Genomic DNA, 26,836 nt, shown 5'->3' with positions numbered 1-26,836 from the left:
ACGACTCACAGTGCATTCAGGCTGAATATTTTATTTCACCATTATGTGTGTTCCCTGGGAATCGAACCTATGACCTTTTGCACTACTAACGCAGGAACGTGATGTTTTCATTGTCATTCAGATGTTTTACTTTATGTATTTTTAGCAATTTTAGTTATTTAAAAAAATATTCTCATTATTGAAGTGCTCTCTCTCTCTCTATATATATATATTTATATTGTATTTTTTAGTAAAAATAATACAATCAGTGATACAAATAATGTCAATTAAGCACATATCTCCCTCGCATTTGAATTATCGCAATGCATCCAAATGTTTTAACTGTTTTTATTAGAAATTCTAATTATTGAAAAGATGATTATCATTACTGCAAAGCAGTTTTTTACTGTATTACAGTAAAAAATACAAATATTAACACTAATAACTAACAAACAATTAAGCATAGTGTTTACCCCACAAAAGATGAAACTTGACCCATGTTGCTTTCTGTCTATCTACCAGATGGGGGAGTGTGCAGCTCCCAGACTTCCAGTCAACTTTCCCACTCGTGTCCACATGTGGAGTTTCAGATTTCTCCCACAGTGCATTGTTAATCACAACTGGAGAACAGGGCGGCAGTGACATGTCATTGTAATGGTGGATGTATAGATCTCATTGACCCGTTGACTTCAGTCCTTCCCCCCGAGGCCCAGCACAAGTGCCTTCAGCCCATCATTTCCTAATAAAGAGAGCAGGAGAGAAGCTGAAAATGACCCATATGCAATTTGGCCAGCAGCTCCTGTGATAAAATGACAGCTAAAATTCACCGTTGATTTATACATATCAGAAGATGACGCCATGATTAAAAAAAAGTGTGTGTCAATCAAACCCATCCTCCTAATAATCTACACACACAGCAGTATGTTTGTGAATACCAATCCGTTACTTTTACCCCAAAGAAATCAAATTTCTAAAGGACGCTCTTGAGAGATTGATTTGATTTTACTCCCTTTTGTGTGTCTTGAAATACAAAGCATGATGGGAAATGTGCTCAGGGTTCAAGAACTCCAGGCGTCTCAAAGAACGAAAGAATAGGAAGTGCATTACCATGGAAACGACATGGGTGTCTTGTCATTGGGGAAGGGATGAGTGCGGATACATGTCGCTTACAGCTGTTGTCTTCAGTCATGCATTAGGAAGCCAAACACATTTCAGTAGTGGATGGTCACTAGAAATCTCTGTCAGTTCAAAACCGCTCTGAGATTATTTGTTTTCAGCTTTGATTTCAGGTAAAACTAATCAAGAGGGAACACTGCATATTGATTTTGTTAAGTGTATTATAATTAGTTCTGTCAAAACGATTAATCGCAATTAATCACATACAAAATAAAAGTTTTTGTTTACATACTATATATGTGTGTTACTGTCTATATGTATAAATACACATATGTAGGTATTTAAGAAAAAAAAGTATGTTTATATATTAAAATATATAAAGTATAAGAATATGAATATATAAATGTATATACATGTAAATATTTTCTAAATATATATAGTATGTGTGTATATATATATATATATATATATATATATACACACACACACACACATAATAAATATACACAGTACATATACACATATAATGTAAACAAAAAACGTGTGTTTTGTTTGTGATTAATTGCTATTAATCGTTGAAGCACTAATTAAAATGTAAATTGGATCTGTTCACTAAATAATGTTTGTTTTACAAACAGTAAACCATATACAGTGGGTAAACAATAAATAAAAAAAACAGTAAATCGTCACAATGTTGTCAAAGGTTTCAAGGCAAACACAAAATATGAATGTGCTTTTGCTTCTTTCACAGTGCATAGTGCAGTCACCTTGCTATTTTACAATATTTAACCCTGTTTTTGCATTTTATTTAATTTTGCATAAAAAAATAAATGAATAAAAACAATACATCAAAAATAGTTTAAAACTAACCACAAAAAAATAACTTGATAACACACAAACACAACATGTATGAAAAATGTAAATGTTGCCTTAATTGGCACTAAATGAAAGAACTTTATGTTAAAGTACTAAAATTAGTTAAATAAATAAACAAACAAATAAACGATTCATTGATTGATTGTTTTTTTTTAACAACTAGTTTAAATGTCAGAAATCGCATAACATACAACATAAACTGATATAAAGTTTAATAGAAATATATATTAGAAAGAAATAAAATAGCACATAACAAAAATACTAAAACTTAAGCTAAAATGAAAAGTAAAAAGCTAATTCAAAATATTGATAAAGACTTTAAACTTTATAAAAAATTGCTTTGGCTCTTAAAGTTGAAGTTTAAGTACTAAAATGACAAACTTAAACAGAAATAAATATTAATTAATTAATTAATGTGGAGCTGTGGAGATCACGGGGGCAATGGAAAGCCCTACCCACAGTGCCACCGCTGGGGGTGAGCACAAACTGGACCTGGGAGATTTAATAGACTTTCACTTAGAGATACCTGTCCTTCAGTTTTCACCTGACCTGTTTCCTTCTTCAACACCCTCTTCACTGGATCCCGTCAGCCTCAGCTCACCATCTGTGGCATGGGTTTGCTGTTGATCTCCAGTCTCCACCTCTGACCTGCGACCAAGTGGCTCCACCATGGCTCCTAGCTCCCTCATCTGCACCATGGCACGTCAGTCCACCAGCACCACTGGGCTCCATCATCCCTCCGGCTCCCCCTTGGTCAGTCATCGACCATCCGCCGCCTAGGACTCCACTCCTCAGGCTCTGCCTCGTCCCTCAGGCTCTGTCAGGCTCCTCCAGCTCCACCTCAGTCCTCTGTTGCTCCGGCTCCACCATGGCCTTCCAGATCTCCACCTCCACCTTGGTTGCCGGTGCCATTTGGATCCTCTGTGTCGCCTTGGCTCATCGGCTCTCCAGCTCTGCCTCAGGCTCCTCCACCACCTGCTCTGCCGCCCCTGGAGTTGTCATCCCTTCCTCCACCATGGCTTCTCCCTCCATCGGCTCAACCGTGGGCTGCTATCTTGGCTTAGGCCTGGGTCCTACCTGGTTCCTCCTCCTGCTCCAGTTCCCTCCTGTCCATCTCCCTGGCTCCTGCCTCCATCACCACCCTGGACTCTGTTAGTCGTCCTCCTCCTGGGAGTCCATTCTCCGCCAGAACCTCCACCAGATTGGTCTGCCTGTTAGCCCTTTGCCTTCCCCTGTCACTATCCCACATCCACTCTTTTGTCCTCCTAAGTCCCCCTCCATCCCTTAAGTCATTTGACGAGCTTCTGCTAGTGAAAGATGATTTTGTATCTGTCACACCCTTTTGGACTGACTATGGTTTCTCCCTGTGTGTCCATATTTGGTTGTTCCAGTTCGCATTATTAATCACCTCATTGTGCTCACCTGTCTGCCCTTCGTTATCTACCCTTTCAGTTCCTGTTGATTGTGTTCTAGTTTGTCGGTTATTGTGAATGTTACCTCGTGTGTGTGTGTTCCTAACCTGTCTGGATATTACCTCTATGTGGATTATTAAATACTGTTTATCGTTATCTTTCTCGTCTTCGTCGTTCTGCCTGATCACACACACCACACTGTCTTGTGACCGTACTAAAATGCCATTTGATTGGATACACAGGCTTTGAGGCATACCCTTCCTCTTAAAAACGGATATTAACCAATTTGACATTCTTAACAGAATTAAAGCATAAAGGCTGCAATATTGCAACTATTTTCACTATCACACTTATCGGTGTGTTGTGACGTAATTGTACTTCGACCACAATAAAAATAGACCTTCCTTCCAACTTGTTGTTATTACAACTGAATTTGTGTTTTTCTAACCGTCCGCCCCCAATCCAATCTCTTTTTTTTTCAGTTACACAAAGGCAACAGCCAGTCGTCCCGTGCTCAGAAGGCAGTTACTTCATTATGCAGTGGAAACAATAGTATGTTCATGGCTGCACTAATTATTATTCTGAGAATGTACCAATTTGTTTGGTCCAAAGTGACTGTCAGCTCAGGCTCTGAAAGGGGCAGCATGCCAGCCATTGCAGTCAAGTGAAAGGAGTCCTTTCATTCAGACTAGTGGGACAGGAATGACCCTCTCGCATATGTGGGCAGGAGACGGGCGCCATGCCAGCCTTGATAGTCTGCGACCAACTCACTTCCCTCAGCCCATTAAGTCGGAGTCTCATCGTGACTTCGTTTAACGTCAAACCGCGGCTGCCTTTATAACGGTCTTTGTTGCTAGGTTCACCAGCTATGGAGTTTGTCCTATGTTTACGCATTCAATTGAAATATAAATTTGGGTAGGGGTGTTGGGGGTTTTGCGTGGATATGGCCTTGTGTTATTGTCTTGGTGACTGTTCAATGGGCTGTAAACTAAACCTGTTGTTGTTCCAAGTCTGTTATTTTCGTTCGTTTTAAAGATAGCTCATGCAAGAACCTCCCATTTTCTCATAAGATGTTGGGAATAACATCCATGTAGGTGTTAATAATTATCCTTCAGGCATGTGGCTGGGAATTATGACAGGTGCTTTTACTGTAGGTGTCATCACCGATGTGCAGATGTTTGTATGGCTGCACTGTGTTACAGTACAAACTTACGTGTGTTTCACATTTGCAACCTTCTTAAAGTTCATTTCTTCCTCTTTATTTCTTTCACCGGTCATAGGGGACATATTAAAAAGTGATGGACAAAATATTGGTAATTATATCTGTTTTGGCTGATAAATGTAATATTGTTTCTAGTTGACAGAGTCGTTATTGTTAACTAAAACTACAAGTATTCTTAAAAATACCCTTGACTTTAAAATGCTTAGCTTTATTTTATTTCAGTTTGTTGCCAATGCAACATTTCTCATTTTCATTTAAGTTGAAGGACTTGAAGGACAAATAACTAAATCTGAAATAAAATAAATAAATGAATGCTAACTGAAAAAAAAAAAAAAAATATAAAAAAACAATCCTACTTGGCCGACCTACACAGATTTAGTTCTTTCTTATATTTGTGAAAAATTGAAATGGTATTCATTGTAGGTTAAGATAAAAAAAAAAAAAAAATCTTATTTTTTTTTTATTTTTTTATTTTTTATTTTTTTATTTTTTTGCAATCAGTCTTGCCATATGTAGCTGTATATCCAAAACTGGCCAAAATTTGTTAACAGCTCAAAATGATTGGTTATCGACTAATGTTTACCGATATTGGTTATCCATATCGGCCAGAGAGTTAATATCGGTGCTAATATCTTGAACAATAAAAATCAGATACTTCCAACTCTAAATTTGAATTTTTTTTTCCATCTCTAATTTTTGTACAAATTACTCACAAAGGAAATTATTTAAAAAAATTGAAATATTTGCTATGATCTTACATGAACTGCATGATTGTTCAAAAATTGTAAATGATGAATTTGTAGGCAAAACTTCTATAAGCATTTTACTACTAAGACCAGTCTAAAACCCCATGAAGTCATTTGATGAGTGCAGTTATCTTTCTGTGTTGACGTATTTCCTGTTGACACAGGAAGCTTGGACAAGACATATTTAATAGACAGCAGGGTAAATTAGGATTTGCTGGTCAGGCGTTAGTAGGAATATTCTCAATCAAGAGAGCATCTGATTGCACAATAATCTCTTTAGTCATCTGTATCTGCTGTCAGTTTTTGACTCTAAGTTACTTTTGTCAACAGTCATGAAAGTCCTTCATAGTCGTTTCTTCAGTCGGGATGTATTTTAGACAATATACATTGTGTTCTGGTGGTCATAGTGAGATAGAAGTATGATAAGTAATGAACACAGAGGCCTGTTTGTTGATGTGGCCTGCTTGTGAGACAAACATTTCTCTAATGAGGCCGTAGAGGGCAGTATGCAGCAGCTCAGATAATTATCTGAAACACTGCTGTGACCTATGACACAGTTCAGCCCTCATTAATATTCATAGAGGGTCCTGTTTGAGTTTGAGTTCTCACTGGCAGACATTGTTAGTTTTGAAGCAACTTGAGCTCAAGTCATTCCTGAGAGCAGACTCATGATGACATAATCCCACATTAATCCCGCCCACTATTAATAGTCTGTGACAACAGCTGTGATCCAATCAGTGACCCACAAAAGGTTAAACTGTTTAGAATAACCCTACAGTTTGTAAATGGTTTCAAGATGACTCAGATTATTGTGAATACACAACAGTTTATTTGCTGTCGCACTTCATTTTTATACTCATGAAAAAGAGAGAGAATTTAAGAGTCAATATTTTTTGGACTACATGTTGATATTTTTTTATTTTTTTGGAATATGCAAATATATTAGTTTTTTTATTTAATTTTCATTTAATTTTGATATTTTCAGGGGAATATTTTAAAAAGAGGGGATAACTGCCTTGATTAATAATAATAATAATAATAATAATAATAATAATAATAATAATAATAATAATAATAATTATTATTATTATTATTATTATTATTATTAAAAAAAACATGAATTGTAAGAAATTCTTGAAAAGAAAATGTATTAAATAGTTTGGCATGATTTTGGTTATTATGTCTTGGAATAATATATTGCCATGAAATGAAATGCTATTTATTAATCATTATTAATTTATACAAAAAATTAATAAATTATAAATAAGAAAAAGAAAAATGCAAATAAAAAAAATGAAACAAATGAAAACATTGATTTAAAAAAATAAATAAATAAATGAAAAAGAAAAAAAGAAAATTAAATTAAATAAAAAACTTTTATTGATGATTAAGATTGCCATTAATTAAATGCAATTTTCACTTTTATGAAGGCATACAATGAACTATGTGAATTATACAGTGAATTATGAACACAATACATGAGTTTAATTCTCTACAGGGCCATTTTTGTCACTTTCACTGCCATTGTTGCCTAAGGCCCTGATTTATTTTCGGTCCCTTGACCCAAGCCATATCTGGAGATCAGACATGTCATTGAGACCCGACCAGAATAGCTTCTCAACCACTCTCAACAACAGTAAAAATATCATGGTGGCAAGTTTAGCCATCCGAGCACCACAAACATTTCTTCAGGAAAAGTAAAAGTATAGATGGCAGAAGTTTAAGGCACTCATACAGAACAGTGGCAGTGAATCTCCCGCTCAGTGGTGAGTAACTGCTGTCATGTGGGTACGCTTGTAAGGTCAGTGATTTGGCACTAGAGCACATCCCCTGATTCACTGTTTCCAGTAAGTTCCACTTGTCTCCTTCCCATCAACACGTCCAATTCAGTTTCTAGTGACCTCACTGCCATCAACGGCGAAAAAAAGCGAAAACATGTCAGAAGTCTCAAGCTGAGAAGAGTTGTTAGCAAGCCACTGGCCCGAATGCCCCGTCATCCTTCACGTTCCTCACCATCGCTCGGCAGATCCAGAGCATTCCTGACCGCTGAGGTTTCGAGCGGTTTCGCCGGTCGCTGGTGAAGCCGGGCTTTTGTTCAGCATCCGGACGGCCGTGAGTCAGAGGCAGACAGAGGAACCTTTTACGCCGTCTCCTCGTGATGTCTTCCACCAAAGGGGAGGAGAGTTACCACTGCATTGATATCAGAGCACAAAAGTCTGTCTTCATCAACCAGACTCGACTCGCAGGCTTGAGTTACACCAGGTCAAATGAGACTCTGTGCTGCAGGTAGACTGACATATTGCTGGAGGAACTGTGGAAAGTTCACGACTGCGTTCACACACAAATATGGTGTCGGTCCTGTTTGGAGCGCTAAAAATGTACCTATTTTGTCAAGAAAGATAAACTGTGTTGTATAACCAGAAATGCGAGTATGAATCCCGTTGTACTGGAAAAGAGTCAACTTAAGCGCAAACTGATTGTAATGTTTTCAGACACTTAATAGCATGTTAATTGCAATTAAATGAACACAAGGTGTACAATGTTACATTATTATAATTATTACAGTAAAACTTAAATAGAATCAGCAGCATTAGTGCGTTTTGACCAACTTAAGTAGGACTTAAGTACATATTTGTTCAAATTGTAGTTGTAGACTTGCATATATCCCATTTATATTCCATTTATAATTTAAATGCATTTGTTATAACATATTGGTAATAATTAAGTTGCATTTTAGTACATTAAAATTGTATAAACTTTAAATGTAATATCAAATAACACTACATTTAAAATTATAATCGAATATGCATGCTTTACTATGTTAGTCAACAAATTAAAATAAGTGTACTTACTTTAAAGAATGACAAAATACATTGCACCAAGGTGTCCTTGTTACTTATGCTACATGTACTTACTATTATAATAACAATAAATTACGCATAATTACATGCAAGTAACCCTAAACCCAACCCTAACCCTAACCATATAATAAGTACATTTCGTTAATTAATATCACTCAGTAATTTAAAATGTTATTACACTGTAACAAGGACACCTTAAAATAAAGTGTACCCACAACTTTTACTTTGACATTTTTACAAAGATACTTAAACCATCATAAAAGTGTCTCTTTTATTTAATTAATATTACATTATCTGCAGGTTTTTATAAACATACTTTACAAGTAGGCATTCAGTATAACTAACCACACTTTTTAAAAGTGAAAAGTAGTTGAAGTACATTTTGACAGATAAACTTACGTTTTTGTAAGGTTTTTGTATATCATGAAAAGTGAAATGTGTGCATTTTGATAGAAAAAAAAATGAAAACTTTAGCACTGTTTGGTGATCGTTGATAGGTGATAGTGATATTGTTTGGACAAAAAGCTACTCCTAGCTATTGATCCATTGATTGTATTTTCATGTTAAAAGAGTTAATCCACTCTGATACAAAATCTTTGTAATTCACCTAGTGCTATATACCTCATAGTGGTATATTGCCTAATATCAGGTTTGCCAAGTAGCAAAATTGTGTTACTTTTACACAGTTGCTGTTGGTTGTTTTAAAGTCTACGTTTTTGTAGACCTGGCAACCCTTCCTATACCAAATCAAATTCATGTGATGTGGCCAACTTGTAAAAAAAATAAACATAAAAGAGTAAGTAATATTACAGAGGAATCCTCAAACTGCAGACCCTCAGAACTGTGTGTTAACTCAGTAAGACTTTTAAAATATGCGTTAATTTAACTTAGAAAATGCAAAATAGGACGTGGTGAATTAATAATCCATAATATTTGTACAAATATATTTGTACTTTATTAAACTTTAAAATATATTTGAATTCATGTTTTCAAATAGTAAAATGTTAGTACTTTGTGGTTATACTTTTGTAGAGTCAATAAACTGAAACTGTTCAACACTATAAATCAACATAATTAGTATATTTCTAAAACCTTTTACGGTAGATGGTCCCACTTTATATTAGGTGGCCTTAACTACTATGAACTTACATAAAAAAATAAGTACAATGTACTTATTGTGTTCATATTGTATTGTAAAACACTTTTGCTGCTATTGAGGTGGAATGGGGTAAGGTTAGGGAGAGGGTTGGAGGTATGGGTAAGTTTAAGGGTGGGTTAAGGTGTAAAGTATGGGTCAACAGTGTAATTATAAATGTAATTACAGAAATTAAATACAGATGTAATTACATGTAGTTTTTATAAATGTAAGTACATTGTAAAAACATGTATTTACACAATAAGTACATTGTACTAAATTATTAATTCAAATGTAAGTACATATTAGTTAAGGCCACTTAATATAAAGTGGGTCCCAGTAGATTTTTAAATATTTTTTCCTTCATAATGAACACTGTTTTACATCACTGACCCAAATAAGACAAACTCCGAAAGTAAAATGGGTTGTGAATGGCGTTTCATGTTGACATTAATGAATTAAAGTTAAATGTTGTCTGGACTGATCACGGCTGAACCCTGCGCCCATTTTTCTCGCTGGAAAGGCCAAATTTGAAAATGGCAACACAAGTGCTTAAAACACTGATGCCTTTATTGTTCGCAATCTCCTTTTTGATTTGACGGCCGAACTTAAATGTTATTGTGCCTCATTTGGGGATGCATTTACATGCAAGAATTATCCAGGCAAAATGTTGACTGATTATTAGCATGTCGCTAAATCTATGTGTGCTCTTCTGTCAGCTTCTATCAGAGCAGCCACACAATGGCTACAGAGGGGAGCATCTGTCGGCAACGTGGGCCATGCGAGCGTAATTTCACCAGTGGGCCGCTTTTGTGTGCGTGGATGAAGCCTCCGCCGTAGCAAGAGGGAGAGAGAGAGTGCCGTGTCGGCAGGTGCATGCCACCAAATTACCGCCTGCAATTTGCATTTCCCTTCGCTAAGAAGCATGCCATTATCATATCAAAGGGAACTCACAGCAACGTCTAGTTTGGAGAGATGTGGCACTGCTTCAATTTGAGCAATTAATGCAGGATGAAGACACTTGTCATGCATCCCAGAGTCCCGCTGCATCCATCTGCATTGTTCCCGGCTGTGGAAGACGAGACATTCTCAGAGGATACGCGCACACTCACTCACACACCTTCGTGCACACGGTGTAGTCTTTTACTCAACCAGGCATCAGAAACAAATGCATTTGCATGATCTTTACCCAGACCTCTCTTCTCCACTCCGAGGCCTTGATATCTTTATACGCGAGCGTCTTCCGATGGTCTTTATTTCATGAATAATGAAGCCGTTGAGTATCGCATTAATGGCCTTGCGTCGTCTAAAACATCACTAAGTGCATTCAGCATTGTATGAGCCTAATGAAGATATATTAAGACTTGTTCCTCTTTGATGTGTCGGGAATAACATGCTCGTGTTGTCATCCGTCACCAAATGGTGACTGTCCTTCATTTGCTTTGCTGCCGACTCTGAGGCCCCACGCAATTTATTTGCCGTTAAATTCCAAGTAAGCCTCAATCAGGCCTATTATTGCACACATCAAGACACAGTCCGTCATTTAGCTTTTGAGCAAAATCTCCTTTTTTTTCTGCATCCTCCTCTCAGCTCTCGGCGAATTGTTCTGAAGCACTCTACATTTTCTTTGGGGTCTAGCACTTACAAGATGGTATTAGTCACAGATGTTCACTGTGATTTCCATTCCTTCTCTGGCACAGGAGGGCTTGCCAAGTGTCTTTCGAGAGCCTCTTCCCATTCATCCGAACCTCCTGTCGGATCGCTGCCTTATTTCTATGACAGTCAGCTGTTCCTAACCAGCACTAAATTGAATATGATGGAGACGTTTTTTTTTTTTTTGGATTGCCTTCCAAAGCTTCCTGAATGGGATAATAATTCTCGATAATGTATCGAACCAGGATGCGGCATATTAAGAACGGGCATGCAATGGTGGTTAAGGGTTACTGAGGCAGAAAGAATTGTGGGAAATCCAACGGGAGCTATTATTTGCAGTCTAACAAATATATTTAGGCTTTTATGATGTCACAACAAATATACCTTGAGCTAATGGACCATCTCTGCTCCTGTTCGCTTGGTCGTCTTGTACCATCAGAAAGCAATGGGATTGCCCCTAAACAAGATGTAAGATGACTGGAAGAATCGTTTATTTGTCGGTCCGTGGGTCTCCATGATTGCTTGTCACAAATGGCATTTTCTGAACTTAACCACGCGGGGAGCCCCCCAACTTTTCCATACGATTCCCGTCTTCCCCCCGGTCTTATCTTCCTCGCTGACGCTCTCCTTCCTTCTTTTCCTGTGAGTTCACAACGATCCTTGATGTTTGTGACAGGCCACGATAGGTGGAAACCCTTATCGCCGTGGGGTTCGGAGGCCTCGCTAAATTGAAAATTGCAAATGAAATCCGTGGGGTTTAAATTCATCAGCTATTATGCCAGATGACCTTTGGCAGCTGCTGATAAAAATGAACGAATGTTAGCTGTGATCCAATTTTCGACACTATCCACTCCTTTGACTTCATTCACAGTCAGACAGCCGACTCACAGGAAGTGAAAATGATAGGGTTTCAAGAGCGCGCCATTGTGTTGCAGATTAAGATTTTTTCTTCCTATTTGCCGGGGTCGGCCTTGTGCTACGCCCGTCTGGTATTCCGCCTTTGTCCAATCAGTTTCAATATCTGCTCGGGAGGACGTGTAAGTCTCCCTCCTCAGATAAACACTTACAGGGGGGAATGTTGGACTTAATAGTTTCGCCTCAGAGGTGATGGTGGTCAGTGTGTAGCGAGATCGACTAGCACATGTTCGCTTAATCTGACAGTTTCATGGCATGTGGAAGTCTCTTCTCCTCTGAATCTGGGATTTTCTTTTTCCTTTCAACATGTGATCTCTCAGCTATTAATTTTCCACGGGTTTATCAGAAACCGTGTAACTAGGATGTATCGCAAATAAATCCCAGTTACAGAAGGATGGTTTTACTATTTAGATAGAATAGAAGAGAATACAGTATGAAAAAAAACATAATAGAGGGCAGCACAACAGAGTAAAATAGAACGTAAGAGACTAGAGTGTAACTGAATAAAGCAATACAATAAAGAACGTAATAGAACAGTTCAATGCACATTTGAAAGAAATAAAACAATGCATAGCATAATAGAACAAAGCACAGCAAATTACAAAACAATAGAATAGAAATTAGCGGTATAGAATAAATTAAACAGCAGAACAGAATAGCATAAAAACGCAGCAAAAAAGAATAATGCCCTGCGGAAAATAAAGCATAGCATAGAACCCAAGGACCTAAAATAAAGCACAACATGACCGAATTAAACTGAGATTAAATCAAATAATACACTGAAAAATGCAATAGATCACAACAGAATCAAATAAGGCAAAGTGTTCTAAAATCAAACACAACAAAATAGAACACAATAGAATAGAATTTAGAATAGAATTTACAATCAATGAACAGAGGGCGGGCTGAGAGCTGTGACGTAGACATAGAAGCGTTGTATTTAGGATTGTAGTTTAGGTTAGTGAAATCGAAAACGGACACGGAATGCTATTTGCTCTGTTGCGGAGAATATTCTGGGCATTTGCCAACTGAAGCCCGAACAAGAAGAGTGTTTGTTCCACATTTCGAACGGAGGTGAAGTTGTGGCCCTACTCTCGAGTCCCGAGAAAAGTTTAAAATTGATCAAATGTTACCGATCGTTATCGAGAAACTGGGGAGGCCAAAGTCCGTCAAGGTGATAATTGTGCTTGTGAACTGCCATGTTCACTCCGGTATTTCGCTCGATGGTTTAGTTTTTCGCAGCATTCCTGTGTTTACAGTGGAAGTTCGAGCCGGCGAATAACACACGTCATAACCAAACATGGGATTGGCTTCAGAAACTTCAGAAAAGCACCTCCCCACGAGAAAGAAAACGCTTGACTCTGTCTACAAAGCAAAGTGAAGTAGCAGAGTTTGGTATCACCAGGCTATAAACCAACCAAGGCGCAATCTCAAAAACACACTCTGTAAAATATGGCAATTAAAAAATAAAAAAAACGAAAACTGATTACATTTAATAATTGACCATGGTTTATGTTGTTTCAACAATTACAGCCATTTTGCAGCTTCTGATGACTATATTCATTTTTAATTTCTGGAATTGATAAATCAGAAGAGACCTGTGTCGTTTGCCCTATAGCCTACATATCCATTATCATTTGTGAGGACAATGTATAGTGTATTATATACAGTATTTCCTCATCTTGTAATCTGATATCGGGGTGGTTAATACCTCTATCCGTGCCGTTACCGTCCCTGAAAGCCGTGATAAAGAGCCTCCATCCTTTCAGGACAGATAGAGTAGCCGTCAGCAGGTCAGGTTTGACCTCAAGAGTAAACACAGATCCATGAGAGACGGTCCCAGGACGACACTGTGTGATGTGATTAAATGTGTCATGTGTAATTGTAGCACGGTGAGAAGCGCTCGCAGGAAAGGTGCAGATGGGATTTGGAAGAAGGACAATGCTAGGTCCCTGTAGGGCCCGCAGGGGTTTGGCAGCGGATCTTCCACACACACACACAGATCTGTGTCACCAAATCATAGGAGACACTCAGTTACAAGAGCTTGTCACGTAAAATATGTTTGGTAACAAGCATATGGACTGGAATGGTTGTTGCGTGTCATTCTGACGCAAGACTACTGTCGTACTGTTTCGTATGACACTGGGGCTAGTTGTCACACTTTTTACTCCAGTGAACATTTGATTTTTGAAATACAAAATCCGATGAAGGATTCATTTCAAGCAGCGCATCTTTTTGGGAATGTTTGCCAGTTGTTTTCGCCCGCAGCACGTCTCCCGAAGCACACCTGTCACAGGTGCGGCTAATTAATCAGTTATTACGCAGGTTATTCGACGGATGACAAGTTGCAATTTCCCCCTGATTTTCGGACGTTTGTCAGGTGGGAATTACGCCGAGGCACACGTGACAGAACACATCGCCTCCCCAATCCCGATCCCCCCCCCCCCCCCCCACCCCACCCCCGCAGTGCCTCTTGGCTTCTCCTGCTATCTCCTCTCTCTCCCTCTCCAGTTTTTCCACAAACAATATCTGGGACTCTGGAAGTAATAAGGCGGAATGTATAATTAATTACCCAGCTTGCTCTAATTAGGGCTGAATAAGTTGTGTCCCTCTCATCATCACAAATGTGGTGATGGGTAATACCAGTTTATGCTATATTAACTGCAAATATGCAATCCTTCTGAGAGCACTTTCCTTGATGAATTTGATGAATGTGACAATAATTAGCAGAGACAGATGAGAGCTAAATTACTACTGACAATGTAATGCTATCCTGCTTGAGGGCTTGGGAACATGGCAGAGACCAGGGCCCGTTTCTAATTAATAGTCTTTCTGCCAGCGAGGAGAGAAAAAAAAATAAAGAATGGTAATTGTTTTCGTCAAAGGCTGTAGGGAGCTATCAGGGTAATAAAGTTAATTAGCAGAACAAACAAGCGTTCGCCGCCTTACCAGAGTGGAAAAAGTGTAATTCAGACTGTGGCGAAGATATGAGATTAGATGATATCCAAAGGAAATTTCACACTGGAGAAAAACAGAGAAATGAAATCAATTATTCGACGCCTTTTTCTTTTGTGACTCGCATTATTTCGCGCTTTGTCCTCGTTTCCCGCGCGTGACTCGTTCGAAAGATTGTTTAATGTTTATCCGTTTCCTCGAGAGCGCGGGCGTTTTTTCCCGTGGTTCTGGATGACTGCATCCAAGAGTTTCCGAGCGCAATCGACTCTATAATGATCAGAAACAGTTACAATACCGAAGCTGTTGAAATGAATTAGAAAACCAGGATGACAATAATTCGAAATCTCGCCGGAACTGAGACAATCTGACATTTTTGCTGCGTCGAGATGCTCCTGGGCAGCTCAGGTAATGAAACGTTGTACTCAGCCAACCTTCAATTTATTAGTGTGTCAGAAAAGCAGTGCTTGGTTTGACACAGAAGCCTGATGTCGCGGGCTGAATGAAGTAAACTCGCCTCAGCGGTCTGCTAACGCTGTTAGCTGTCATGTTTCTCTCCCGGATGATGCTCTGCAGGGACATGTTTGTACACAAGATGCTGGTAGTTACGCTGATTTTATGGGATTGAGGGCCGTGAATACAACTAATTAAAATCAAATGAAATGTTTTTTTTTTTCATCTTCTTCTTCTTCTTTCTGGCAGCCACGTGAAAGTGAATGACAGTCAGTCACACCCTGTCAGATTTTCACCGGGAGGAAGCGGCACAGGGTTAGAGGAATCATTATATAGCTACTGTGTCGATCTCACTCGTATTAAGATATGTGAAGTTCAGATAGACGCTGAAATGTCCTCTGAATACATGTGTGTGTGTGTCTCTGTGTGTGTATACTCCAGTATTACTTTATTATTATATCCAGTATTTTATATTATCCAGTCTCCAGTGTCACATGATCTTCAGAAATCATTCTTATATGTTGATTTGCTGCTCAAGAAACAATTCTGATTATTAACAGTTGAAAACAATAATTTTGCTGCCACATATATATATATATATATATATATATATATATATATAAAATGTGCTTTTTCGTGCAAAATGAATAAAAATAATTATAATAATAAAAAAAAAACTGAAAAAATCCTCTGTAACATTATAAATGTCTTTACTTTCACTTTTGATAATAAATGACAAGGTATTATTTTTACAAAATAAAATAAAACACAATTTATATAGACACATATGTAATATATATATATATATATATATATATATATATATATATATACACATTCACAAACATTTATTAATACTATGCTGAGAAAAAAATAAATTTCCTTACAAAATAAAATGTTATATTTTTGTATTCATAAATGTGTAACACGTTTAGATTCAGAAACATCTAATATAATATTATGCTGAATAAAATATTAATTTGTTCATAAAAAGTCAAAATAAAACATTCTATTAATATATGTATACATTAAGTATACATAATACATTAAGATTCAGAAACATTTAATAAATACCATGTATATAAAATCTTAAGGAAAATTCTATAATCCATGTTTTTGCAAAATATAATTATTTTCATAAGTGGTCTCAGAATATATATATATATATATATATATATATATATATATATATATATATATATATATATATATATACCGATTTTTGTTTTTATTATTATTAAATGAATAATTTGTTGTTGTTGAATTGGGTAAATGCTGGGCCTGTTTAAAAGCAAACACTGAAACGTAAACCAAACATGTGTCTAAATAATCTGAGATGAGATTTGAAAAACCCCAAAGAGATTTTTTTTTTTTTTTTTTTTTTTGCATTTCCAATAAATGATCTCTTCAGATTATCCGCATATATAAATGTGTTAAGAGCACCTGCGAGATGAACCCAGAGTGGCTCAGAGCGCCTCTGGCTGATAAAGACGGCCTATTTCATTGCCAGGCGTTGTTTTGTCCTGATGTGCTGTTAGCCGGCTCTCACCTGGGACCGGTGATAGCTTATCAAAGCCCGAGCAGCTCCTTTCCAGCTCCGCCAGATAATAGAGGCTTTCAGCGCTGCTGAGTGGCAGCGGAGGGAACCATGGGAACCAGCGGTCAGCTGACAGCTAGATGGACAGCTTGACTGCTTCTGCAGCATCATGGGAAATAGCTGTCACCTGGGCTGCCATTGCCCACAGAGATAACCTTCATTGTGACAGCACATACAAAGATTGTGTTTGTCTCGGGTTTAGTGGAAGCCCTTGACTGGGAAGCTAATGCAATTGATCTCTCATTAGGGATGATCAGTGCTTTTATTGATTATTGAGCCTTATTTGACACTGAACCAAGAGTGCAACAGCATCTCTGCGACTTAGCATGCTAGGTGCTAAAATACACCAGACAACAAGACATGAAACACATACAGAAGCAGCAGCATTGTTTATTATACAAGTGTTTATATATATATATATATATATATATATATATATATATATATATATATATATATACACACACGCACGCACACACACACCGTAAGAGAAGACCATGTACAATTTTAGGTAAATAATTGTTATATTTTTGGTTTAAATAAAAAAGATCAAATAAATGTACAATTCATTTAGTATGTAATATTATTATGTTCAAATGTTCAAGTATTTTTATATGATATAAAAATAGCAATAAGGCATTGTGAATATACTGAGCAACTCTTATTTATATATTTATATACTCATTGCATTTTGTCATAATTTTGATTGGCCTTTTATATTCTTAAATAATATACTTTAAGTAGTTATTCGATGTGCTTTTGTCATTTTGTTATTTATTTTTTTAGTTTTATTAGTTTGTGTGTATGTGTGTGTGTTTGTTAATTTCATATTTATACACTATTAAAGTATTTATTTGTATTTTGATTTAGCTTGTATTAATTATTTGTAATTATATATGTATATACACACATAAAGGCATATTTTTATCAGTATTTTTTTATTACTAGTAAGTGTTTTTATTTTATTAGTAAGTTTTATTTATTTTTGTTTAGGTAAGTTATTTTTTTTATTTAATTATTAATTAATATTCCAACTCAAAATTGAACTCAAACAAGATGTAGATATTTTTAAAAATATTTAAAGTTATTAATGGTATGTTTTACCTACTATTTTTATTTTATGTTATTTCAGCTGTATTTCTGAAAAATATGTTTCCTTTCATAAAGAGTTTCATGCATAAAATATTTTGTATAAAGTATATTAAATGGCAGTATAGACTGGATAAATTCTTCACACTATGGAATTCTCCAGCAGTAAACAGCAGATTCTTTAAAGGCTCTTCCTCTTATCAGCGCCCTCATGTTTAGCAATGGCTCATTCACTCTTTGTGGCAATATTGGGATCCAGGCTTGGTTTTGATACAGCTGGGATGTGTGTCATAGGGGCTTTCTGTGCCCATCTGGCCTGTTTTCACTGGGTCGTGCTGTCTTTGATCAGATGTGTCAGCTGTAATCAGTGGTATTGTACATCCATGACCTGTCACTAGGGGCATCTGAACTCTGCCGTGGAAGTGAGTGTGCTTGGGATGTAGTCAAAATACCACGCTTTGTTTTATTGGAGAACTCTTTGATACTTTATTCTGTACGTATTTTGTTGAAAGTGTGTTAGCGGTATTATTTCCCAGTACTTCTATGCACAGTGGCTGATGGAGAGCAGGAAGTCTGAATTCTTTGAAGTAGTGATGGTCGATATGACCAAAATACTACATCATGCTGTGTGAGAAATTGTAATTATGGCAGACATAGACTGGTGAGAAAGAAGTGTTTAAATGCACTTGTAGTGTACTTGTGTTTGTATTTACCATACAAGAAAGCGTGTTGAGCTTATTGAGTTAAATACTTAAAAACTGAATGGTATGTCATCTCAGTTTTAGATTTTATTCTATTATATTTGGAACTTGATGGTTATGAAGAAAAAAAAGATTATTCAAATAAACGAGTCATTGTCTTTGTCATTGGTGTATTCATATTCTTATAATGGCACGGCAGTTAAGTGTATTAATTTGCGATAACCTACAATAACACATGTACAAAGTTCTAGAATGTTCTAGAATTCAAACTGGTTCCATATTTATTTTGAAAAATGTATAGTATTTTCAAGAGAAGTTTAAATGTAATTATTAAATTTAATGTCATTTGGTGGAACCATGAGGTTTATTATATATATATATATATATATATATATATATATATATATATATATATATATATATGTGTGTGTGTGGGGGGGGGGGGGGGGCATGTTTTTGTGACATATCAGGACACAACTTTGTATAATGACATGGGTATGACACAGGTATTACAAGGAGAGGGTGACTTATGAGAACATAACCCATGTGCCCATTTTCCAAAAGTTTCCTGTGAGGGTTAGGTTTAGGGTTGGTGAAGGGCGATAGAATATACAGTTTGTACATGATAAAAACCATTACGCCTATGGGATGTCCCCACTTTTCACAAAAACAAACATGAGTGTGTGTGTGTATGTTTTGGGAGTCACACCATATGAAATTTTACAACCTGACCCATCCTTGTCATAAAAAAGTCAAATTTTCATAATATTATTCTCCCTGACACAGAGTCATGAGGTTCTGCAGGGATCTGTTCTATGACCTCGTTTGTTGGTTGCACCACACGACTTTAATTCCAAAAAAATGACAACAACATTGACTTTTAGAATTCTTTTTCTAAGAATTGACAATAAAGCAGACTTGACTTGACTTGACTTGATTGTTTACAGTATACCGGACACAAGTAACATATTGTATTGCGTGAAAATAAATCGCTTCCATTACTACGGTGAAAGCGCATTCACAAAAGTAGGCCGTATTTGTCCGCTTGGCATCAAATTCCTTATTTTTAACATCTGAAAGATGCAAAATACTGTTTAACAGCATCTGTTGTCCATATTGTTATCAGCTAACACCAGTCATGACCTTAGTTCTTTTGTAAAGCCTTGTTAGTTATTCCCTAGATATTAAGGCCTTTGTATCTTCTCTCGGTCTGACTTTCAAGGAGTCGCGTTGATGTTGCGAGGAGGGCCATTGTTAGGAAACAAGCTCTTTAAATGTGCTAAATTCTTCAGCCCCCAAAGGTAGAACACACACCTCTCTTTGTGATGCAGCAATGCCGAGGAATATTGAGCCGAGGTGCCAACCGCCCCACAATGCTCTTCAGATGGGCCGCACAAAGGCTCCTCTCACAGCATGAGCCAACAATGGCAGTAACGGACCTTTTTGCTGTGCTAATGTGGGCCGAACTGTCATGCAGATCTACGTACAACTGCTACTCTCCACCCTGCAGCAACAACCGCTTTTGTTTTAAACTTGTAGCTCGGGGGGTAATTCAGCTAATTGCTTGACAGGTTCTCACTCCGAGGGAGATTAGGAAGTCTTTGGCGGCTTCTGCGGTGACTTAGCGCTGCAACAATTTGTACTAATTAGGATCTATAGAAAAAAAAGAAGCCAAAGCTAATATGGGATTGGTTAAGCATCTTAACTTTATTACTGGTTTGGGCAATGCTGATAATAATGCAACAATGGTGTACGTCAAAGAAAGGGATTGTGGGGAGGAAATGGTGCTTTGTTAGTTGTAGAGATTTTCACGGAGATTACATCAATCCACCTGCAACTTAAGTAATAAGTCATAACTTTACACTTTAAATACTACAGAGTAATTTGGCACGTCAAAAAAAAAGAAAGGTCAAATTATTTTTAACCATGTCCCTGATTTGCTGGACCAAAATATTAATGTTTTAAAGATAAAAAGTCAAACGTATAAATAAGACTTCCTTTTAAGACTTATATAGTTTAAAATGTAGTTTAATGTATTTCACAAGGTTATTTAATTTAATGTATAAAAATATCACACAAGAAAAAGTTAGAAAAATCTAAGATAAAATGTTAGCTTTCAGAAGTACAGCATTTCAGCATTTTTTAAGTTTGACACCAATCGAGCTAATGGTTGTGTACTTAGCCGGGTGACCGCCGGGTGACTTGGCCCGTGAAAATAAAGTCCAGCAGCCTCGGGGGCGTGAGTATTAGCACCTCATTAAAGTAACACCTTCCTCCAGCTGCGGGGCGACACCAGGGAGGACGAGCGCTGCTGAGGCCGGCGAGAGATCTCACACCTCCCCAGGGAAAGCTTTATGTTGCTGTTCACTCACCAGGGTGTGAAGAGACACTCGCAGAGCTACACGGCACAGCTACTGTTTAACAGCAGGAGTCTCTGTTTACTCTTCAGCAGGGGGGAGAGAGAGAGAGAGACTCCTCACTCACTTATAATGACTTTACAGTCGTTGTTGATGTAGATAAACAGTAATATAGTGTGTTCCTCGTAGGTCGGATGTATGTTGCCATTTATTCTGATTCTGAAAGTAGGTTATTATTGAAAACTTTTTTTTAATAAGGTTATTTAAGGCTATAATGTATTTTAATTATGCATATCGTGCAATGTAATACATTATTAGTGTTATCATTTATTAACTGTGGTTACAGTTATTCATGAGATTGTACAGTGCATCATTAGGTGCATTACAAGGCATAATTAATGCACTTTTATAATGCATTATACATAAAGGCTTTAAATAAAGTGTTACTGAAAAATCACAACCTAAAGGCCTTTCCACACTGAGATTGATGCGAAAAAGCGAGGCGAATCGCAGATGAACGGGGCTTTCACACCGAATGCAAAACCATCACTGAGTGCATGTAATAACTTCCGATTGTAATCTATAGTTGATTTTGATTAATTAGCAGAAACATGCACTCTCTGTATGTTTAATACTGCTACGAAAAAGTACCATGAGTAGCATACAGAACACATTCAGAAAATATATCGTCATAATCATGTCTATTTGCTTTCATATATTTTATGTGTAGAAAAAGAGTGAGCGTGCTCTGACTCATAAAACTCGCTCACGTGGAAGAAAACAGATGGTGCTCTACTGTAATTACAGAATTCAGTGGACAATTAATAGAAATGTTATTCTTAAGGACATGTGAGAATATATCTGTTCTCAAATACGAATGATAACAAGAACTCAGACATCCACTCTCTTCTCTTATCCGGGAGTTTCTCTTCTTCTGTGTTTGTTTTCACTGTTTTCGAAACAGTGCTACCACTCTCAACCTTTTGTGCAACAGCAGCTGCTCTGGTCACGTGATCCTAGCTCAAATCTTATTGGACGGCCTGTGATTTCACTTTGCGAAACTGAAAGGATTCCTCGGTTTTCGTTGTGCGAATGTTCACAGCCTATGTGAAAGCATCCATAGAAATCTATTGTTTTATTCCAATATAATCCGATATTCGTTATGCTTTTTCGCGTTCAGTGTGGAAAGGTCTTTACTTTTTACAAATTTATAGCTTACAGTTTAATTTATTGCTTAAATTTGTCACTTGCGGCAGAGCACATTATTCAGCTGAAATGATTCCCTATATCATAATTCAGCATTTGTAATTATTTCCACGACTACAAACACTATAATTGTTATGTTTTTAGATAAAGTTTTGATTAGCCACAGCACCTATCGGCCACCCGACCACACCATATTATCAAAGAAAATGATCTTGACATGCTAATCACACAATGTTTTTGTGCTGGAAATCTTGACGTACGTGATGAATGATGTTCAGATTCCCGCTGGGTGAAACAAAAGCAGAACTCCTGCCTCACCTTGTCGAGTGGCTTGTTTGGACTAGAGGCTTAAAGGAGGTGTCAAAGTGTGCCTCTCAACTGTAAGGAGCTTTCCTCTGGAGCAGCAGGCCCTGTGTTCACACACAGATAATCACATCCCTCTGTCCCGGACCTGTGGAGCTCCCACACACTTCCTACAGAGGCCTAACCTGTCATTCATCATGGACAAATACAGTGTTGATTTGTGGTAGATAACTTTAAAGTATTGTTAATGTAGAGGCAGTTTGTGTAACTACAATAAAATAATTACAAGTTTATAAAAGTGGTGATGTTGCTATGTAAAAATGATCCATTGTGTTCATTGGACAGATCCAATGCAACTAATGATTTTAAATTCTACATTTTACCAAGGTGTGTTGCCTGGGATTTAAACCCATAACCCTTTGATTGTTATCAGAATATTCAAGACCTACGAGTCTACAGGAACATAAAAATGTGCAAGTGTGAATTTGACAGAGCCAATGAAACTTACAGTGTATTTAAATGATACATTTTACAAATGTGTGTTTTCTGGGATTCAAACCCATAACCTTGTGATTGATATCACAATATTCAAGACCTACAAGTCTAAAGGAACATAAAAATGTGCAAGTGTGAATTTGACAGAGCCAATGAAACTTACAGTGTATTTAAATGATACATTTTACAAATGTGTGTTTTCTGGGATTCAAACCCATAACCTTGTGATTGATATCACAATATTCAAGACCTACAAGTCTAAAGGAACATAAAAATGTGCAAATGAATTTGACAGAGCCGATGAAACTTACAGTGCATTTAAATGATACATTTTATAAATGTATGTTTTCTGGGATTCAAACCCATAACCTTATTATTGCTATCTCAAAATTCAAGGCCTACAAATCTATAGCAACCAAAAAAAAAAATGTACATGTGTGAATTTGACAGGTCCAAAGAAGCTTACAGTGCGTTTAAATTATACATTTCACAAAATGTGTGTTTTCTGGGATTCAAACCCATAACCTTATGGTTGCTATCACAATATTCCAGACCTACAAGTCTGTAGGAACAGAAAAATGTGCATGTGTGAATTGACAGGATGATTTCTGAAGGATCAAGTGACACTAAAGACTGGAGGGATGGTGCTGAAAATTTAGCTTTGAACACAGCAGTTACATTATACAATATATTGACATAAAACCGTTATTCTGAATTGTAATAACACTTCAGTATTACTGTTTTTACTCAAATAAATACTGTATCAGTAAGTATTTTAAATACGTAAAAAGTTTAAGAGGACAGTATTGTCTATTATAAACAACATTTTAAAATAAAAAATTTTTAAATACTGTACTTTCAGGGTGTATATGACTCCACCCAGTGCTACACTGAAATCAGTGGGCTTCCAGGACTTTAACTATCTGTTTTAAAATGATTAGTGATATAACTATTTACATGTGGGAAGTAAAATGTCATCGCTGTTAAAACAGGTTGATTTAAGGCAGGAAATACATTCATTATTTTTCATTATACATTCATGATCATTTTCCATGACCCAATGAATTGAGGTTAAATGGTAGCAAATTAATTTTGTACTGAAACCAAATGCCTTTACAGTTCAGATTTTTGTGGTCATGGCCATGAAGGTTTAGTTTAGTGGTATTTAGCGGATATGAAGAGTTGTAAGAGATTGTATCTTTGTGTTTGTGGACAGGCTTACATCTGACCCCAAATCAGGGACTGAAATTGGCCTTGACCTCTGATTCATCTGTTGTTTAGTGGCCTTGAGCCGGACCATATGTACAAAAAATGCTTTTGAATCAGAACAGCCTTGACAATCAGAGTCATGTTTTATGATTCTCCCTTTATTGCATTAAACTACATTATATTATAATGTGATTTCCCACCCATTGCAATAATATAAATGTGTGTTTTCAGATAAACTAGAGCGAACATGAAATGAAAAAAACAAGATGGTGGAAGATTTCCATGGAAATGTGAAGTAGCAATTTGAGTCTAAAATAGCTTCATTACCATGACCAGATCGTGAGACCTATTTATGTATTCATTGAGTGAATGAACATTTAAAGTGCACAGATTGGCACACGAGAGGTGGGAGCCAGCATGGGGTTTGTGTCAACACCGCTGGAGTCTCCTCTGCTCTTATCCAGTTGTTGATATCCATTTGAGTGTTCCCCACTGAGATCCATTAATAAAACATAGGGAAAACATCTCATCCTTAGGCGCAAAAGATAAAACAAATCAAAGATGTTTGGAGGAAGAGAACATTATCTAATCTTAATATCATCATGTTTAATCACGTTCAGTGTTTTTGCCTTTTGTCAGCTCTTTTAAAGTTCACGTGAAATTTTGACCAATGGGCAATGGAAAAGTGCATTTTGTTATTACCAAAATTTGCAGTGTAGCTCTCCATGAGTTTGAAGGGACGGGACAGTTCTCCAAGACTTGAGAATGTCTTCTCTTTGAGCCAATCTGTAAAGGCCCCAATATACTTCAAACGAAGTTCATTTCGTTCTTTGAATAAATGTAAACGAGTCATGATGCCCGCGTGTATGCCCTAAACATTATAAAGATGCAATGATGGTGTATCTAGGTGTGAGATGGGCAGGGCTGGATTGGTAATTGGGCATACCGGTCATGTTCCAGATGGGCAGATGTACTTAAAGGGATAGTTCCCCCAAAAATGAAAATTTGATGTTTATCTGCTTACCTGTTTATCTGTTGGCCACATTATTCTGTTTCAGTAATGTGCATAAATGTTGGACGGCGAGTATAGAATCCCCCTTACACTGCCATTTGTGAATAGACTAATCTACCCCAAAGTTGATGCCTTCTTGGTTTGGTCCCATCTGCTGCAATTGAAAGGCCTTGAAAAGGGTTTTCTTTTTGGATTGTTTCCATATCCAAAGAAAGCCCCGGCTCTTGTTGGCAGCTGAGTTCTCTGGGCAGACACACAGGCCCTAGACATCCCCTCCCATTCCATTCTTACTTTCTCAGGCCTTTCAGGAAGGCAGGCTTAGGCAAAAGGAGGAATAAAAAAATGCTTTCGACATCTGCAAGGAAGGCCTCAATTGAGCTTTTTGTGTGATTGGTTATTTTTGAGTGTGAAGATTCAAATAGATGGCCATGGTGTTTGTGTGAATCTCAAATCCTTGAGTCCTTGAAATCAGAAATGGGATCTACTGACAAAGAGCACCGTCATCCAATTAGCATTTAACATAAAAACCATTGCGATATGTTGCGTATACGCCAATGGCCAGGTCTCCCTCTTGCTTCTACACACTGTTTATTTGGAATGAATTACAATTTGTTGAGAAGCTCAACAAGAGAACCCCCCTCCCAGGTTTAGCTGGAGTGTCCCAGCTCATATTCAGATATGTCTTATCTGTTCTTCTCAAGCCTCTCTGTTTTCAATGCAAATAATGGTCATGGTTTTACAGAATGGCAGTCCTACCCGGGTACCATCCCTCATTCAAGAGCTTTTGTGCTGCACCATTTAAAGAAGCTGTCAAGTTCTTTCTGCACTTGGCAGGGAAGGCCAAATCTACAGTGCCACAGAACTGGCAAAAGGAAACTTTTTTTTGTTTGCTTGCTATTGTACGGGGCTGAGTGAAGGGGAATTTTAGCAACATGTAATTTACTCTTGAGGCTTTTACAGTACGTCGCTTTAGTGATGGTAATTTCCGCCTTTGTAGGTATGAAAGGATAACCATCAATCAGTTGTCAATTGGTCAATTGCCGAAGTGATGAAAAGGAAGGGCTTGAACAATTCCCCCTCTTTGGCTACCTAGAGGACTGGGAGTGTGGGGGAAAATATGGCAGCTGGATGGGTTAATAGAGTGGAACGGGATCACAGGTGCAGACCTGGTAAGACTTAAAAAAGTTACCGATATTGTTTATTAAATTGTTGAATGATTTAAACCGAGGGGATAGTTTTTGCCAACTGTATTTTAGTCTTTAATGTCTTGTTAGTTAATTTGACGGCTTACAACATTCTTTACTTGACATTTCGGACTCCTGTGGTTTTAATGTTGAATAGTCTTTTGGGGATGTTCGAAACTGTACGTTCATGCTAAAGAAGGCTATAGATTGTTCAGCTGCTTATTTAACAGTTGGATTGCAAAAGGAATTCTGAGGGAGCCAGTGAACTTTCAGACTTCTATTCAGGAATTAGTTGCAGAGCCATGAATTTGTGGTGTCTATTTGATTCCCGCCCTTCAAAGAAGACCTTGCTGAATAAAGAAT

General features: G+C 37.2%; 1 long non-coding RNA gene across 1 annotated transcript in view; it reads left to right on the top strand.

The window, feature by feature from the left end:
• The window catches only part of LOC127988443 (uncharacterized), a 113,098-nt gene that overhangs the window by 28,942 nt on the left and 57,320 nt on the right, over positions 1–26,836 (top strand). The window lies entirely within an intron of this gene.

This window comes from Carassius gibelio, chromosome B22 (assembly GCF_023724105.1).
Source record: "Carassius gibelio isolate Cgi1373 ecotype wild population from Czech Republic chromosome B22, carGib1.2-hapl.c, whole genome shotgun sequence".
Taxonomy (NCBI): Eukaryota; Metazoa; Chordata; class Actinopteri; order Cypriniformes; family Cyprinidae; genus Carassius; species Carassius gibelio.
This window is presented reverse-complemented; position numbering and strand designations above follow the sequence as displayed.